This window comes from Meleagris gallopavo, chromosome 4 (genome assembly GCF_905368555.1).
Source record: "Meleagris gallopavo chromosome 4, MGAL_WU_HG_1.1, whole genome shotgun sequence".
In the NCBI taxonomy this organism is placed as follows: Eukaryota; Metazoa; Chordata; class Aves; order Galliformes; family Phasianidae; genus Meleagris; species Meleagris gallopavo.
In genome coordinates this window covers 51,041,171-51,058,316 of record NC_139407.1, presented here as the reverse complement: position 1 = coordinate 51,058,316, position 17,146 = coordinate 51,041,171, and the positions used below count along the sequence as shown (strand labels likewise).

The following is a 17,146-nucleotide window of genomic DNA, read 5'->3' as shown; positions in this document are numbered from 1 at the left end:
TTTTTTTTTTTTTTTTTTTTTTTTTTTTTTACAGTGTGTTATGATGGTGTGAGGACAGTCAAATGTTGAAACAAGCTGCACTGTCCTTGGAGATATTCAAAACCTACCTTGTCATAGCCTTCGGCACTGTGGCTGATCCTACTTGGATAAATGAGGTGAACTAGATGACAAAAAATAAAAAACCAAAAATCTCCCTTCATCTGCCTAGCTTATCTCAGTCAATTATTTTAATGTCCTGTAAAGCAAGCAATAGAATTAAACTGGTCAAAGTAGAACTAGAGAATACTAAATCAATGGCTTTTTTTATTGCTGAAATTGTTTCAAGCTACAGGGTCATACGTGTATATATATTTTTAACGTTATTATTATTTTTTTTTTAATTCTGGAAGTCCAGTTTAAAGAGATGTCCAGAATTCTGCACTTAATCTGTTTTCTCCCAAGTATAACAGAAAAATAACAAGAGGACTTATTTTTCAAATCATTGTTTTATTCTACAATTTTAAAAGTAGCTGTTGTCTTACTGTTCTTTTTATCCTGCATTCTTTGAAATGCAGACTAATTGCACAGATTACTCAAAGCCTCACTTTCAATTCAAAATACCTGGAAGAGTCAGAAAGCATTATTGTCCAATATACAAAGGAAATGTAAAAATTACGGACTTCAAAGTAAGTTACTTTAAAGCTTTTTGAAAGCAAAACTATTAATTAATAGTACTGGTAATGTTTCTGATGTCATAATATCTTCCTCGCACAGAATAATTGAAACTCTAGTGTAGTTATAATAGCCTTAATATAATTTGGCAATGTGTGATGTAGTTCATTTGCTGTGTTATCATATTATTCTTTGAAGGAATTTGCATTCTTTGAAATAATTTCTTCTAATTGAAGGTGTCATGATTTTATGATTTTTGGTTATTGGTCTTCTGGACAGGTGCCTGGAACTGGAGCATTAACTCTTTAACTTCCAGTGCACTACATGATGTTATGATGTGGAATGCCAATAACCAAAAATCATAAAACCATGAAAGAAAGGGAAAATGTGGATGTAAAGCAGGAAAACATTTGGATCCTTTTCAGTCTTCATTACTTCAATAGCACTTTGTTTTTAAACTACTTTTACTACTTTAAACTTTTCTATATGTTAACTGTAAGTTGTAGTATGTTGAATTTCTCCAAAAAGCGTGAAATCAAGTTCTAGTTTTGCAACTAACATTTTTCCCCTTGAGCAGAAAATGCAGTGTAGGGGATGCATGGTCAGCACACCAATAAAACATATATATATATTTTTTTTTACAAGCAAGGAAGTTAAACACAAAACACTAAAATATGATTATTTATGGCCAGAAGATAATTCTGTGTTGTCACTAAAAGCAAAGTTTCTGGCTCATGAATCCTTTAAGTTTATATTTTCCAGACTTCAGATGAGTATGTCATCTTTGCTTGTCTGCAGAGTGTTGAAGAAAAGGTAGAGCTGGCTGCTCTTTCTGAAGAATAAGTTGGAGGCTAGTCTGAGGTTTGGGGAGAAGTAGCACAAGCTGTACTGGCTAGTTGTACATGTCTGTGGACCAAAATACATCAGGCATATTTTCCCCCAGCTAACACTCTAGATAAAGTGAAGTATTTGATATTTTTAAAAAATTGATTTCTTCACATTTTACAGGGTAAATGTGAAGAATGATCCATCAAGGCTAAATTTGTATCATACAGGTTATATTTGTAACTTGTTTGTAATTTCAACTGTAGATACAAATTATATTTGTGTCTTTAGATAAGTACTTCTATCCATTTTTAACAATGACTTGTTTCACTGCAGTAATGATATTGAATTAACCACCAAACAAACACAGCAATAAAAGAGTCCTGGAGTCTTAGAAGTTCTGTCTAAATGAGAAAGACAAAAGGAATGTTATCTCCCACTTACAGATAGGGAACTGAAATGCAGAACAATTACTTAGTTTGCAAATGCTCTGCATAGGGAATGTATACATAATACAGTGGCACACAAAACGTAGATTCTATAGCTAGCCCTGAACAAGGTATATCTAGAATTGGAACCAGCATAGCTTTCTCATGAATAAGGTAGCTTTTCTCTACTGAGAACTAAACTGTGCAGTAGCATAGTTACCGTTATCCTGAGATATGAGCTAGCAGCCTTGCATGATAGACTACTGCCATGTGGACCTCATGACAGGTAATTATACTCAACAATTGCTAAATATTGAACCAAAATCTCAGATACCTATTTTCATAGTCCCATATTCTCATGGACTCATTTGGAAGAATGGAGGGGTGTGAAACAAGGAAACTGAAGTCATAGCCCCCTTCACAATTAAATATCTGATGAATTGATGCAGGAGCATTCTGAGAAGACATTTTAGACTTGAAGATTCTTCCACGTTCCTCCTGCTGTATCTATGTAGATTAGTGTTTTTGTTGTTATTGATGTTGTTTGTTTTTGTTTTTTTTTTTCTCCTTAGTATGTTAGCTTTATTCTGGGGGTATAACAAGGTGCTTTAAGTAGTAGAAACGATTCCTCAAAATGCAGAGGCTAGCTATAGAGGGGGGTAGATTACACTTTTGGTGGAGTGGTCATCCAAGTTGCAGAATTCTGCAGAACAATTTTTGGAGGGGATTTACTTGATCCAAGTTAAGTTGCCATTGCAAGGAACCATGCAATTCACCCTCATTACACACTTACGTAGCAATCAAATATCCTCTCTGAGACATCTAATTTCCCAAATACCTGTTATATTATGCCAAGGTCCTTCTCTTTCAACAGTCTGTATCACAGCTTTCTATTATTTTCCATTAATTTGATTTTTTTTAACACATTTTTCTTCCTGTGTTTCCAAGTTGTGTTTAGAGCAAGACGTATTTCTAAATGGGGAAAAAGAAAAGGGAAAATACATACTTATTAAGCCTTATATTCCTTACTTTCTTATCCTTGACTCTTGTATTGACATGTTCAATTTCTCACTTGTCTTATTGCAAAATTTGGCAATAGAAATTAGTTGTTCAGTTTTCCCCAGAAAGTTATGATTAAGCACTTTTATCTGTAGCTGTATCCAAAGAGGCCAGCATGCTATTACTTTTGTTCAGTTATGGATAAACATCTTTTCTTCCTCTAAGTCTCATCACATTCAGAATTTGAGATTAAAAATGATATTCAACTAATTATTTGTGACTTAGAATGACATTTATTTATTCATGTATTTATTTATTTATTTTTGCTTCTTGTAGAATCAAAAAAGAAATAATTTTTAAAAAGAACAGTTTTGTCATGGGATCTTAATGAAAATGTAGTGAGTTAAGCATTTTTGGAAGAATGCTGTTGACCTCTTCTTTTTTTATTGGATAAAATATGATCCCTATGCAAGTGGTAAAATGTTAACTCCTTATTGAGTATTTCCTGTAATACTACCAAACTTAGTTGTTTTCTTCACACGTGATCAATGCTGAAGCACAAATATTAACAACTTGAAATCTTCTTGCTCACAATGAATTTTAAAATGCTACGGAGAAATTGCTTTTCAATCTTTACCAGCTAACTAAGTAGAAAAAAAAATTACACTGACACACACTCTGTTATGCACACTTTGATGATAAGTAATAAACTTACACATAACAGAATCATTTCCCTTTGAATGTTCACATTCAAATAATTGTTGGGAATTGTTAGGATTTTTTTTTGTCTCATTTTGGAGAAAGATTAAAATAAAAAGAGTTGATGCCACAAACATTGTATTGTGACTTAAAGAATTATAAAAATTGATGTAATATTTCATGACCTAGTCTTCTTCTCTTTTAATTCCTAAGTCTCAAATCATAAATTTACAGTAAAAAAAAAAAAAAAGAGGAACAAGAGGTCAGATAAGGTTTGTAGTGTGTTTTATCACTTATCTCTCAGTGTCATTTATACGTAATGGATTTCAATTTTAATTTTTTTCCAGCCTGTTTGGAAACATCTGAAGCTATGGTATGTTATTTCACAATTTTATTACTGTTGGTGCTGTTTATTCTTCCCTAACTGCAGTATGACTATTTTAATATTACTTAATGAAAGCTGTTCTCAGCTTTCATTTGTCTCATCTTGCTTTGTTCTGTAACATTTCTGTGCGCAGAATTCTGATTCATTTACCCCACATTTATGCACAGAACTGACAAAAGTCCAACTTAAAAGTCTCAGGTAAAGAAAGATAACTTCAAATATTTTCCATGTCAAAATCCTCTTTACACATTCAGCAATGATTTTGGACTTCTACTACAATATGACATTATGTACTTTCATCTCATAATTGACTGTGATCATCTCATAGTTGCAACGTATAGAATCATTTCTTGTAAAATGAATTCCTTTTAATAGCTGACTTATCAGAAGAATACTCAACAATTCTATAAAAATAATAAAAAGATGGTAATTATATGCTGTTTTGTTAAATAAAGTTTGCTGGATTTCTGTATGAACTTATTCTCTTCTAAGTAGTTATGGATTGCTTAAATACATTAATTGTTTTAGGGCTGAGGATTACCAAGAAATAGTAAATAGTGTTTTATTATTCCCTAAAGCTAATCCCCTTCATTCCATTTCATTCCATCTAATTGCAAGGACTTATCTGAGATTTCTGAGTTAGAAGTTAAAACATGGTGTCTCCTGAATCACAAAACTGGTTTCAGCTGTTGTCCAGCTTCAGTAATTAGGCTTCCTATTTTTCCAGCATCACATGGAACAGAATATTTTTGTGTTTATGATCTACTGAATTCTTGTTTTCCAGAAGTAAATACAGTATTTAAATCTCCCTTTAGAACCAAGGATGATCTTGGTTTATAGTCTCTGCCCATTTTTATGGTGGTATTTTTGTGCTTGTCATCTTTTCATTTCAACCAATCACAACCGTATTATATACCATGGATCACAATGTAATGTATTGTCCTTGATACATCTTTCTTCTTTTACTGAAAATAATCTGGTTTATATATTGGAATTGTATTCAATCACACACTAAGATTTAAGGCTTTTATATTCAGTGAACTCGGTTATTATTTTAAACATGGAGGGAGGTTGCTGATCTAGTGAAAGAGGAAAAAATCCTGTTTTCTGATCTAAAGACTAGGAAGAGTTTTGTGTATGAATGATTTCCAAGGATCATGACTGACTGTGGACTTACAATGCTAATTCCTGTTCTGAGAAAACAACCTGAGAATGTAAAATTGCATGTTTAGACTGGTAGTTGTGAAATGTCTGACAATTTGTCAAAGAAACCTTTGCAACAAATTTTGTGCTAGATAGCTATATACATCATTGTCATCATTTTTATGTACACTTATTTAACTTTATATGCCTTCAGAACTGTGTAATCCACTTTAGATTTTGTTAAAAGAATCTTTGAGCTTGGCAAAAACAAACAAACAAAAAACAACAACAACAAAAAAAACCACTGAATTTTATTTCATTTCATTTTTTTAAAGCCACTCACTTAAATCAGGATATCCTCTCCTGATGTTATTCTACAGATAGCATACTGGAATACTCTAACACATCCAGGTTATTCAGTGAATAACAGGGTCAGTCACTGAACTTCAGAGGCCACTTTGAAGTCTGGAATAGAAAAGATTTGCATGGCAGGAAAGTTTTCTTACAACAAGCACTATCCAGAAAAACACACTCATGCAGTAGAAGAACTGAAAATTCAGAATCTTCAAGTAGCTTTTGACACCAAACATTTTGTTGAAAGCCTTGACTTCAAAATAGGACTATTTGTGTTTTGTATAATATCCAATTTTACTTCCATTACTACAAAAAATACTGCCTTTTTGATTTTACCTTCAGTTAAATTATATGTTCAGTTTGACACTTTAACTATGTTTTCACATCCAGACAATATATTGTCTTACTACCATAACGCATCATGTTATACTCAGTCTTTTTACATACCTACTCAGCTACATTGTTCGCTGTCTCTCATTATCCCACAGCTTGACTACAGCAACTTCCATCTCTACTTTTGTATTACATACTAATATTAAATCAGAACTGTTCCTAGAATATCTGTTTAGTATTCCATTCATCCTTACCACTAACTTTTTTAAAGGATCAAACCTCAATATTTTGTTTTTGGTGTTAAGATCTTTCATGATTTGTTTGGTCCTCTTGCACTTTTATGCTGTTGATTGAAACCTCTGGTTTACCCACTCTTCTTGATTTTTGTTAATATTTTTTTTTTACATTTCTTTTATATCTTTCTTCGAGATGTGTTTCTATACCAGAGAAGCTCTGTATGCATTCACAAAACTTCAGTGATCCTCTTAAAAATTCTCCTTTGCTAGGATGCTTGCAAAAGTGATTAATACATCAGTAAACTGTGACCACTGTTTTCATGCTAAGACAGTCCTATTTCCTTGCTTGCTTATTTGTTATTTATAGTTATGTACTGATTTTGTATACTATGCTTGTGAGTTGCATGGATTATCTTTTTCCTTTGTATTTACAATGAATTCAATCAAGTTTTTGACTGGGATCGCTTGGCACAGTTGTGATAGAAAAGATACAATCATCGTAAACATTGTCCTCCTTTTTCCAATTAGCAGACATGGAGATGAGCATCCTCCACCCTCTTTTACTTCCATGAATAAATTCTGAACAATTGCTGCTTCATTCATAACAATCGGTGATCACACTCCTTTGATCATATTAAGATGGACTTCAGTTTCTAGAATTTAATTTAGTATTGTAAGGGTATGTGGAAGAAGGATGTCTGCTGCTTTGGAAGTATCTAACAGGAAACAAGTTATCTCTCTTGCTCACCAAAAACTCATTTATGTCTAAAGTTGATTATATAAGCTATATTTTTACCTATAAATCCTCATGATAATGGTAATATGCTTCAATTTATATTCACATTCAGTTGTGCAATACACATCTAATTTTTTGTGAGGTAGAGTCCTGATGTTCTGGAACTAGCAAAAATGTTATATTGGAACTCTGAAACAATATTTATTCTGATTATTAACTGTTTTCTTTAAGATGCTCGATCTTTTCCTTTCTCATTGCCATGTTACATTTAACCTGATTATGTTCTAATTTTGTTTATTTTAAAATGCTTGTGATGTTTATTTTATATCACTGACTGAAGAACAGAGATTCCTATTTTTCTTATTATCCCTGTAAATATCTGTTGAAGCACTAATGATTCCCCTGATCTGGAGTTTTTACTCACAATATGTCTTTATAACAATTGCAGGTAAACTAAAAGAAAGAAATTGAAAGAAAACTTATGAACAAGGCAGTATACACTCTCTCTAGATGGTTCTGTGCATGACAGACATACTCTCGATTTATTTCAGAATTAGAATGTAAATAAAGATATGTTATCAATAGAAGAGATGGTAGTTCTTTACCCTTTTCTAATAATGAAATAGAGGAATTAAAATTAGATTGATAACTTATTTGGAAAAGATCTGTGTGGAGGATTTGTGAGTATTTAGAAGCTACTGTAACTTTTCACAAATGCAAACTATTTGCACGGTAGAACAAAAATGAATAAGAGAGAGGGAATTGGGAAACTGGAAATTATTGAATTAAACTCATAAAGATCTTTTTTCACGTCTAATAGTACAAAGGTTGCTGCCTAATGTAGTGAAGTTCAGACACGTGAACTATTACAGGAAGACGAGTAGGCTTTAGGAAATTCTTGCCTGATGCGTTTTTTACCTCGATGATGGTCTTCTAAAAAGATGTTGAATGTATTTTATGAATATACTGCTTGTTGGGATTGGAAAAACAGAAGGTATAATATAAGTTGATCTGTTGAACAAACAAACCACCAACAAATTTTATTACAAAATGGAAACCTCATAATAATAATAATTTCCAGTTAAATATAACTAAATAGCTTTTTACCATTGGCATCTATAGAACATTGCTGGTAAGAAGGCAGCAGAATAATAAAGTAGACGCATTAGTTCATGGGAAGAGGTGCAAGTGATAGATTATACACAGAAGAATGACATTCCTAGAGACCTTTTTGCTTTATATCAAAAGTATTTAAGAGTCATGGAACCACAAAATCATAAGGGCTTGAAGGGACCTGCTAAAGCAGATTCCCTACAGTAGGCTGCAGACTAAAGCATTCAGAACATACAATCACAGAATCATGTGTGTTCGAAGGAACATTTAGAGGACGCTTAGTCCAACTCCCCTACTATGAAAAGGGAGTTCTACAGCTAGATCAGGTAGCTCAGAGCTTGGTCCAGCCTGATCTTGAATGTCTCCAAAGGCAGGGTATCCACCACCTCTCTGGGCAACCTCTTCCATTTCCTCACCACTCTTATTGTAAAAAAACTTCTTCCTTATGTCCAATATAAATCTCACCTCCTTTAGTTTGAAACCATTTCTCCTTGTCCTGTCACAACAGACCCTGTTAATGAGACTGTACTCTTCTTTCTGACAGCCCACCCTTAGATATTGAAATGTGACTGTCAGGTCTCCCCAGAGTCTCAATTGTGAAATATTTTGTTTATGAAAGAATAAATTAAATACAGTTACATAAGTTTGGAATGAGAGGTGTTGTAGTAAAATTGTATTTATAAAAAGGCAAAGAAGTTAATGAGTGAATAATTGAATACCAGCTCAGTACAATGTTGTTGAAGTACAAAGGAGAGTCTCAAGTGTGATTTACTAATAGAAAGTAATTACAGTAATTATATTTGTAAAACCTCAGTGAGTACTGTGTCCTGCTTTTGCTATCTGATGTAAAAGAATACATAGACAAACAGAAGAAAAGTCAGAAAATATGACCATGTTTAGAAAAGACTTTATCATAAGGTGACAAATAAATCATGTCATAATAAATAGAACTGTTGTCATTTGTGCTTCCCCTTCACTGTTAGTAGGAAAAGAAATGCACTCTTTGAAATGGTAAAGCTAGATGTTAGTGAAAATATTTTATTTTTTGAAAAGTGTTTAACTGTTCGCATAGTTGCTTAACTGAGTTTTAGAGGTGTTTGTTTTTGTTCTTTTTTTTCTACTGAGGATATTTATAAAGAATTTGAAAAAATGTCTTTCACAGATGGACTTACTACTCGTGTATTTCTCCTGTAATAAAGATCAGTTAAATTAACTTATTACCTATGACTTAGATTTTCTTTACTTTGTACATGAAAAACTGTGGATTGGTGATAATAAAAAACTACTGGATCTATAATATACTTCATACTTGGAAAGAGTAAGATCTTAACACTTACCTCAAAAATGTAACCCTGTAAGTCCATTTTATAACCACGTGATTACAGATTGTAAGTCTATTTGTTGTGAGGTATTATTTTAGACTTCAAACAGTATATTTTTAAGTTTTTCTATTTGATAAATAGCAGTGGAAAATGAAGAGTCTGTTATGAAGCCTTATGTATTTTGTGAGCAACTTATTTACACTTTCATTCCTGGAAGACTAAGGAAAGCTTCCTACATTGATAAGATGATTACTTTAACCAAATAAGTGTAGTTCTGTATGTTACATACTACACTGAAATATATCCATAATTAGTATTCTAAGGGGTAATTTCTTAAATTTATAGGACTCATTACTACTTTATGGACATTTTAATTTACTATTTGAAATAGTAGTCTACATTAGTGACATTAAAAAAAAGTACAAACAACTATAAACACTAAACAGGATTGAGTAAGCCTTTTTGCTAGCCCCAAAGCTATCCTGACAGTTTTATTGTCTTAATCAACTTAGTCAACTCATTTTATAGCTCTTCTGAGGTAGATGTTGTGGACACATGCTGGGGTACTAGTTCACTTCTGCCAAATTAAAAATGATATTTCTCATGCGTGAAATAACCTCATGGACTAATGACCAAATCTCTGTATAATTTGAACAGAAGCCCCAGCAGGTGGCAAACAATTAAACACATAAGATAATTTAATACACTCTTTTTTTATATATAATGAAGGAGAGGAGGGGAATAAGGGAAGAAAGATTCTTTTCATTCTCTTCAAAGTTAAAAAATCCTAAAATGAAGTCAAAGGAGGAAAGAAAAAAAAAAAAAAAAGAAGGAACTTAAAAATGCATAAGAAAATCATTTAATAACAGGTCTCTGGGACTCCTCTAATATTAAATTCTGAGTACTTTTTTCTTGGAAAAAATCAGATATGATTCTATTCTCACAGAAACAATACCAAAACAAAAGATTTCTTTTATGGCATAACAATAAATCTTGAGAAGCACTATGGCGTTTCCTAGAACTTGGAAATAGTCATGTGTGATAGAATCACACTGAGAACTAAATTTGTACTAAGTTTAGTGAAATCAAAAATAAAAGGCTCTGTTATCAAACTTTTCCTCATTTTTATAATGAGACACTTGTTCATATGTCTTTCAGAAGTCTGATGTATAAGTATGGAGCATATGCCTCTTTCTGATAACTATTAAAATGTTTTTGTGAAAAGATGCTGTTTCTATAACGTCATGTTTTTAGACATTTTCTTCTCATACCTACCAACAGTCAGAAATCCAAATCCTAAATCATAATTTCAATATAAACCAAATTCACTCAGAAATTCATTCATAATTCATTCATATTTCTAATATGTTTCATATTACATAATGCAAATTAAGGTTTCATTGAGAAATTTGGGCTTATTTTTTTGAGTTTAGTGTCTGGCTTCTTTAAGGTATATTGTGAAGTATGCTAAAACTGATATTGATAACAGCTTCAACAGAAAGACACTTTGGGTTCATATTGAGTTCTTGATATCTTGGCACAAAGAAGCAGGGTGGCCGCTAGCTTCTGGGACATGGCCACCTGCAAACCAAAAAGGATTGATGATATTTTGGTAGTTCTAAAACTCAGTATGGATTTATGTGACCCTTGACTTTTAAATTAGATAATAAAGAAGTTTTAACTGTTATTAATAAGCAATAGAAATTATTTTTAAAATCAACATAACAGAATAAAAACCACTTTGGAATTAGCAAAAGACTCCATTATGGTTAAGCTGAATTAGAATTCTGTTACTTAGAAGCTAGTGCTTGCAGTGGGAAGAGAGCGGTGAAGTTTGCAGTTGTTCTTTGATTGGTTGCTTGCTTGCTTGCTTGCTTGATTTCATTCTCAAGCTTCTATAATAGCTTTAATAAATTTTTTAAGGTACCCAAGTGTTTAATTTTTCTGATCCTCTCATCTCTGCCCTTCTTTGGTCTGTAGTTTTCTCTAGTCAACTCAGCATTATACAAAAAAGATAAATAAATAAAAATCATACAATTATGCAGGAAGAACACAAAAATATCATTTACCAATGCAATTTTGTCTCCGAAGTCCAGAACTACATTAATATCACCAACGACGTATCATAGCATTGATATAACTGCAGCCTTACTACCTCTTCTACTTCTAATTTACTGCCAATGCATACAGAAAAGCATATTTTGAAGCATCTCTTTCTTCTTCTAAGAGAAGATGGCTCTTGGTATTGCTACATCCTTCTTTCTTGCCAGATGAATGGCATTGCCCATGAAGAAAAAGTCACAAGGGAATATGTTATTTTCTGCACCACCATCAGATTCAGTTACCTCCTGCAGTGATTTACTCTTTCAATTTTATCAGAGCTCAAAGTGATTTCCTTCATGAATTTTGCTATTGGTGAGAAAAAGAGGAATGAAGAGACAGGAAAAAAAATCTTCCACCTTTTTACATAGCATTAGCAGGGCAACATTGTTTTTGTTTGGTGTGAAACTTCTGCATACAGAGTAAGATAAATCATGATTTACTTCTAGTATGCTCTTGCGGCTATACAAAGATATAATAGTCCTCCCAGAGGTTTAATGAAGGGAATATGTGCAATACTATCTGAAATCTGCACCTATGTAAACTCATTAGCATGGATTTTCTTAATTTTTTATTACATATTGCAATTATTTTTAATAAGATCCTTAACATGAAGCCCACAGCCAAAAAAAAAAAAAAAAAAAAAGAAAAAAATCAAACTACACTCTACAAGACATTTCCTGTTAAGTTAGTGTTGTAGATGTTCAACAGAAGTGTTCAGCCGCTTACATTTTCACATAAATGTAAGAATGAGAGCCTGAGGCTATCTGAATACAGTCTTTTCAAACTTCAAAGGAGCAGTGAATGATTTTTGCCCTGCTTTTGCCATCTAGAATTGGCCTAAGCTTGGGGAGCAATTAAAATTAAATAGCCGCTGAACTGCAGAAAGTGAAGATCGGCAGCTCTGGGCATGAGCAGACTTTTATGAAGTCCCCTGACTAATTCATATCTTGGTGTTGGCAAAGCGGGGAATGAAGTCAGAATGAGAATCATTTATGTAGAAAGAGAGCAAAAGGCAGCAGTATTAACCTTAAATATACTGAGATAGATCTTTATCACAAATCAACTTTCAAGTTTTTGTTTCCTTTCACATGAGGAACCTTCTGCAAAAACCTTCACCTTCCTGAGTTCTGAGCATCTCCTCTTAAGCAATAATCTCTTATCAGGACAGTTGAATGTGCCAGACCTGTGTATGTGGTATGAGATGAAAATCTTATTTCAAAAATGGGATGTTATTTTTTTAAAAGGATTTATTTGTTTCATAAAAATCAGGAATTCTTTGAGATAAGCATAATTAAAATAATAATAGTATTTAATAATATAAACATGAGGGCTGAATTAAAGGATACAGAAATACATTTCCTGGCACAGCTTTGAATTTTCAAATTATGGGATACATAGATATGTGATAATCTGATAAGGTAGTAACAGGTTACTTTGGTACAAATGCTTCTTGCATCTTTGATTCAGAACACAAAACAAAACAAAAGCACAAACTAAACAAAAGAAAGAAATAAAAATCACTGCATTTTTAGTACGAGTTTAGAAAAAATGAAACAAAATAATGTATATTTAAACCAGCAATGAAAGGCACAGATGAACTCTGATGTATTTAACTACCTTTGAAAGAAAAATGCATAGTAATATGATATATATGTCATTGCCAATTTCTATATTTCGTAAGTAGTTTATATAATTTTCCAAGCCATGTTTTGAGTATTCAGTTTAGGGATTATTTCGTGAGGGGCAGTGGAAAATCAAAAAGCCACACAAAATTTGAGGGAGAACTGCCTGTTCTCCCTTATACCTCCTCGTACCTAGAGGAGGTTTTCAAGTATATTTTGTTAAATACTCAGAAATAAGTATTCTGTTAGAATTACAGCTTTCTGGTCATTTAGATCCTTTATGAAGCCAGGAAAAGACACAATGACTCCATTGCAGAAAATGTAAACTGCGTGGTAACCTGTTTTTCCTGACTATACTTTCTCCTTATAATTGTACAATTAACACATATCACCCCTGTGTACCTGACGTACAATAATCACTTCAAGACTCATCTTCATTTTCAATTCATGCTTAACATTCTGATGTCAGTTATCATTTTTGCTGACTGCAGACCTCTGATATGGGGTAATATATTCTCAAAAATTATTTTAACAGTTTTTAATTTTTATTTGTTTATCAGATATTTGCAGAATAATACAGGCATGCATTATATATATATATATATAAAGACTCCCCTTTGCTTTGCAAGAGCTGCAAATATATTTCAAATATATTTTGATTTGCCCATCTTGTTCCTGAGTACATAGACTAATAATAGTAGCTGAGTAGCTCTGCAGTGCAGTATTAGAATTGTGAGTAACAAGTAGTTAGCTCTGTACTCAGTTTACAAAGCTTCAAGAGTGGGACTTCTAAAGCTTCCTCTATCTAAAATTTCTAGTTGCCTCTAGTTATGTTTTACATGGATTAGTTCCAGCAGAAGTTTTTTTTTTAAGTGGTCCACATCTCTATGATGAATATTTTTTACCTTTGCTCATCTTTTTATGGTACAACTATGGTTTTGCAACTCTAACACAATGACATGATGCGGAAAAATATGTACCTGGTATGACAGCAGAGGCCTAGAGAGGAAGAGACTGTTGCAGAAGGGTTCATGCCTTGGATGTTAAGGGCTGGGGAATAAGCCTGACACTGGAAACCACACAGCCAGCAAAAACTCACATATGGTCTCCTAAGGGAATGCAGATTTGGTTTTAGAGGCAGCAAAAAACTAAGAAAAACTATCTACAAATTGTGGAAGGAATGAAATATAATAAATAAAGACATAATATAGAATCCAAGGGCAATACATAAATTTTTAACATTTTTCTAGGAAACATAAAAGTGACTTAGAGTCACAAGTCCTAGCTTGAGGAAAAAGAAACCATCAACATGAACATCATATTCCTTCTAGCAGAATACTTCGGGACTTCAGATGCTGACGAATTATTGTGACAGCAGAATGAAGACACCAGTCTCAGGATCTAGAAGCGCAGAAGCATGAGGATAACAAAAGGAGAAGAGACAAAGAAATGTATGTATAATAATTTTATTTATCATACTGTTACTGAAACTTTTTTTCTACATAAACATTTTCTCTTTCTGTAATAATTAGATATGCATTATTAATGATTTTATTATTAGGCTCTTAAAACTTCAATTATAATAACAATAAATTTTTGGTTTTGCATGTGAGGGTGCTGGCTCACCCTTAGATTATAAGCAAGATTTTGAGAATAACATACTGTAAATTCCTACTTCCAAAAGTGTAGTCTAAAACTGTATTTCTTGTTATCCAAAAGACAGTGATATCTCTCAAGAGAGGCTGAAGCAGGTCACTTTGCTGCTGCTGTTGTCATCTGTCCTTGAGCATTATTTTTGGAGACAGAAACACGTTTATTCTGCTCTCTTGTCAGCTATGTCATATTTTTCTTGCTAGGCTGTTTATTTCTGTGATTATTTTCATCATTTTCTCATGATTATACTGCTTACAGAAACATTTTCCTGTATTGTGGTTTCCATTTGACACGCTATTCTATAATGTAACTGTATTCTCGAGCTGGTAATGAGCATCTTTGTTTTATTTAATATTTTGACATACATTTGATAAGATATCTGTACTTTCTTTTTGTAATTTATTTCAATTATCTTTTTTACTTTAGAGGAAGAGAATCAAGAGTAATTGTTAAGTTTTCATCAGAGATACTTACATTAGAAAAATTTGCTACAGTTTCTATTTGGGTAAAGCCAAATCACAGAGACCTCCAAGGCACGCTATATGTATCATCGGAATGATAGAAAAATTATTCCATAATCAAAACATTATAACAGAAGATACTGTGCCAACACTTGAGACAGTATATCAACTAATTAAAAAACGAGGCCTAAATGCAAAAAATCTACAGCTTAGTTTTTTCATTGAATTTGTATAAGATTTGAAAAAAAAAAAAAATTATTACTGGTTATCGAGTTTACTGAATCATGTAATTCATATTTGACATAACTTTTTAAAGTTCACATGTGTTTTTAAAAATTATTATTTCTGCAACATTTTACAATTTCAATTTTCAGGAAGATTTGAACACAAAACATGATTTGGAAATCATCACTATATTACAGAGGAAGTTGTTATAAATTGGCATGTGTTATTATCATTTATTCATCAAGAAATATATGAAACTGTAAAAAAAAATTACAGTGTGATCATAAATTAGCTCTACATTAAAGAGTATATTTTGGCTGCAGTAAATCAGAATCCACTAAAAATATACTTAAACTAGTGGAAATATCTATACTAATTTTAAGTACTTGATTTAAAATAAAAGATTGCCCAAGAGAGCATATATGTCTCTGTGTGCATTAAATAAGTAATTACAACTATTAATAAATATCTAAACCCAAGCAAATATTGTTGACTTTTTTTTTAATTTTTAATAGTCACAGGACTATTTGAAGTTATTGTTTAAACACAGAGAGATAAATTTTCATTTTATAAGAAATATTTAAATACACTACAGTAGCAAATTTTGATTTGTGAAAAACAAATACACAGTGTAAAGAAATGCTATGTGTTTACAAAATAGATGAATTCATAATATAAAAACAGTCTGGATGAAGTATGAATACAGAAATATCAGTGGATCATTTTAGCTGATCATTTTCAGTAGAAAATCTATTGTTACCTTTCTGCAGAGACTAAAAACATCTTTTGAAATAATATGTTGGGTGACAGAAAACTAAATATGAAAGCTTGAATCTTTCCAGCATCTATGCAATAAAGCAGTAAACGTAAGGTTGTCACGGAGTTAACAAGATCAATTTACACCCGTGACAGGAGGCAGTAGGCCCCTGCCCTCCCCTCCCCAGCCCACAAAATGGGAAGGAAGGGAGGAAAACAAAAAAACAGTGGCAACAATCTATGGAGGAAAACTTATTTTACTAACTATGATATCGGAATGCAAGATAACACAATATAATACAATCTGATTGAAATTGAGACTAAAATAGGAGAGAGAGAGTTCCTGAGACCGATTCAAACCTGAAAAGCTTGGAACGGCCAGGAAAGCACCCTCCAGCACCCACTGCCAGGCAATAAGAGACCGCCCCACCCGGAAGGGCTAAATCCCATGACTTCTGTAATGTATAGGGATAGGTGCCTGGAATTGGAGCATTAACACTTTAACTCCCAGTACACTACATGATGTTTTGATGCGGAATACTGAGAACCAAAAACAAAAAACATAAAACCATGACAAAGGTAAGTAATGGTAAATACAAATTTTTGTCATATTAGATGTTGGAACATCGTTATTGACATGCAAGTTTCTCAGTAATGTGGCTACATATTTGAAAATCTTGTTTGGTGTTTGAAAAATTAATCTATGCTGTCCAGAAACACTGAAGCACACATAGTTTAAGAGTTTTTTAGAAATCTCAAGTTATTAAAATTTGTTATTCTTCAGTTTGTGTCTTGCAAATATTTTGCACTTCTCCAGCATAGACTGTGTAGTCACAGTTAATTACTTTAATCAGATGAGTACATTATCTGATAGAGATACTCTTAGTGCAACTTAAGTATGCTGCACATTATATTAACTTTATTACCTATCAGGTAAATACATTCAATCCAAATAATGGAAAAAACTAAGATTGACAATGTATGTCTTTCTTATCTAACTTATAATTCTATAGCTGTTATCTTATAGTAGTTGAGTACATATAGGTGGTGTGGAATCTCCACAGATCTCTCTTTTAAATAAGATTGTTTACTAATTTTATAA

The 17,146-nt window shown here is 32.4% G+C and overlaps 1 long non-coding RNA gene across 1 annotated transcript; it reads right to left on the bottom strand.

Moving 5' to 3' along the window:
* Positions 1-13,472: 13,472 nt before the first annotated feature.
* LOC146544507 (uncharacterized) lies at positions 13,473-16,470 on the bottom strand. Its single transcript, XR_014883181.1, has 2 exons — positions 15,077-16,470; positions 13,473-14,350 (listed from the first exon to the last, which is right to left on the bottom strand). It is a non-coding gene; the product is annotated as an uncharacterized LOC146544507 (long non-coding RNA).
* Positions 16,471-17,146: the final 676 nt, after the last annotated feature.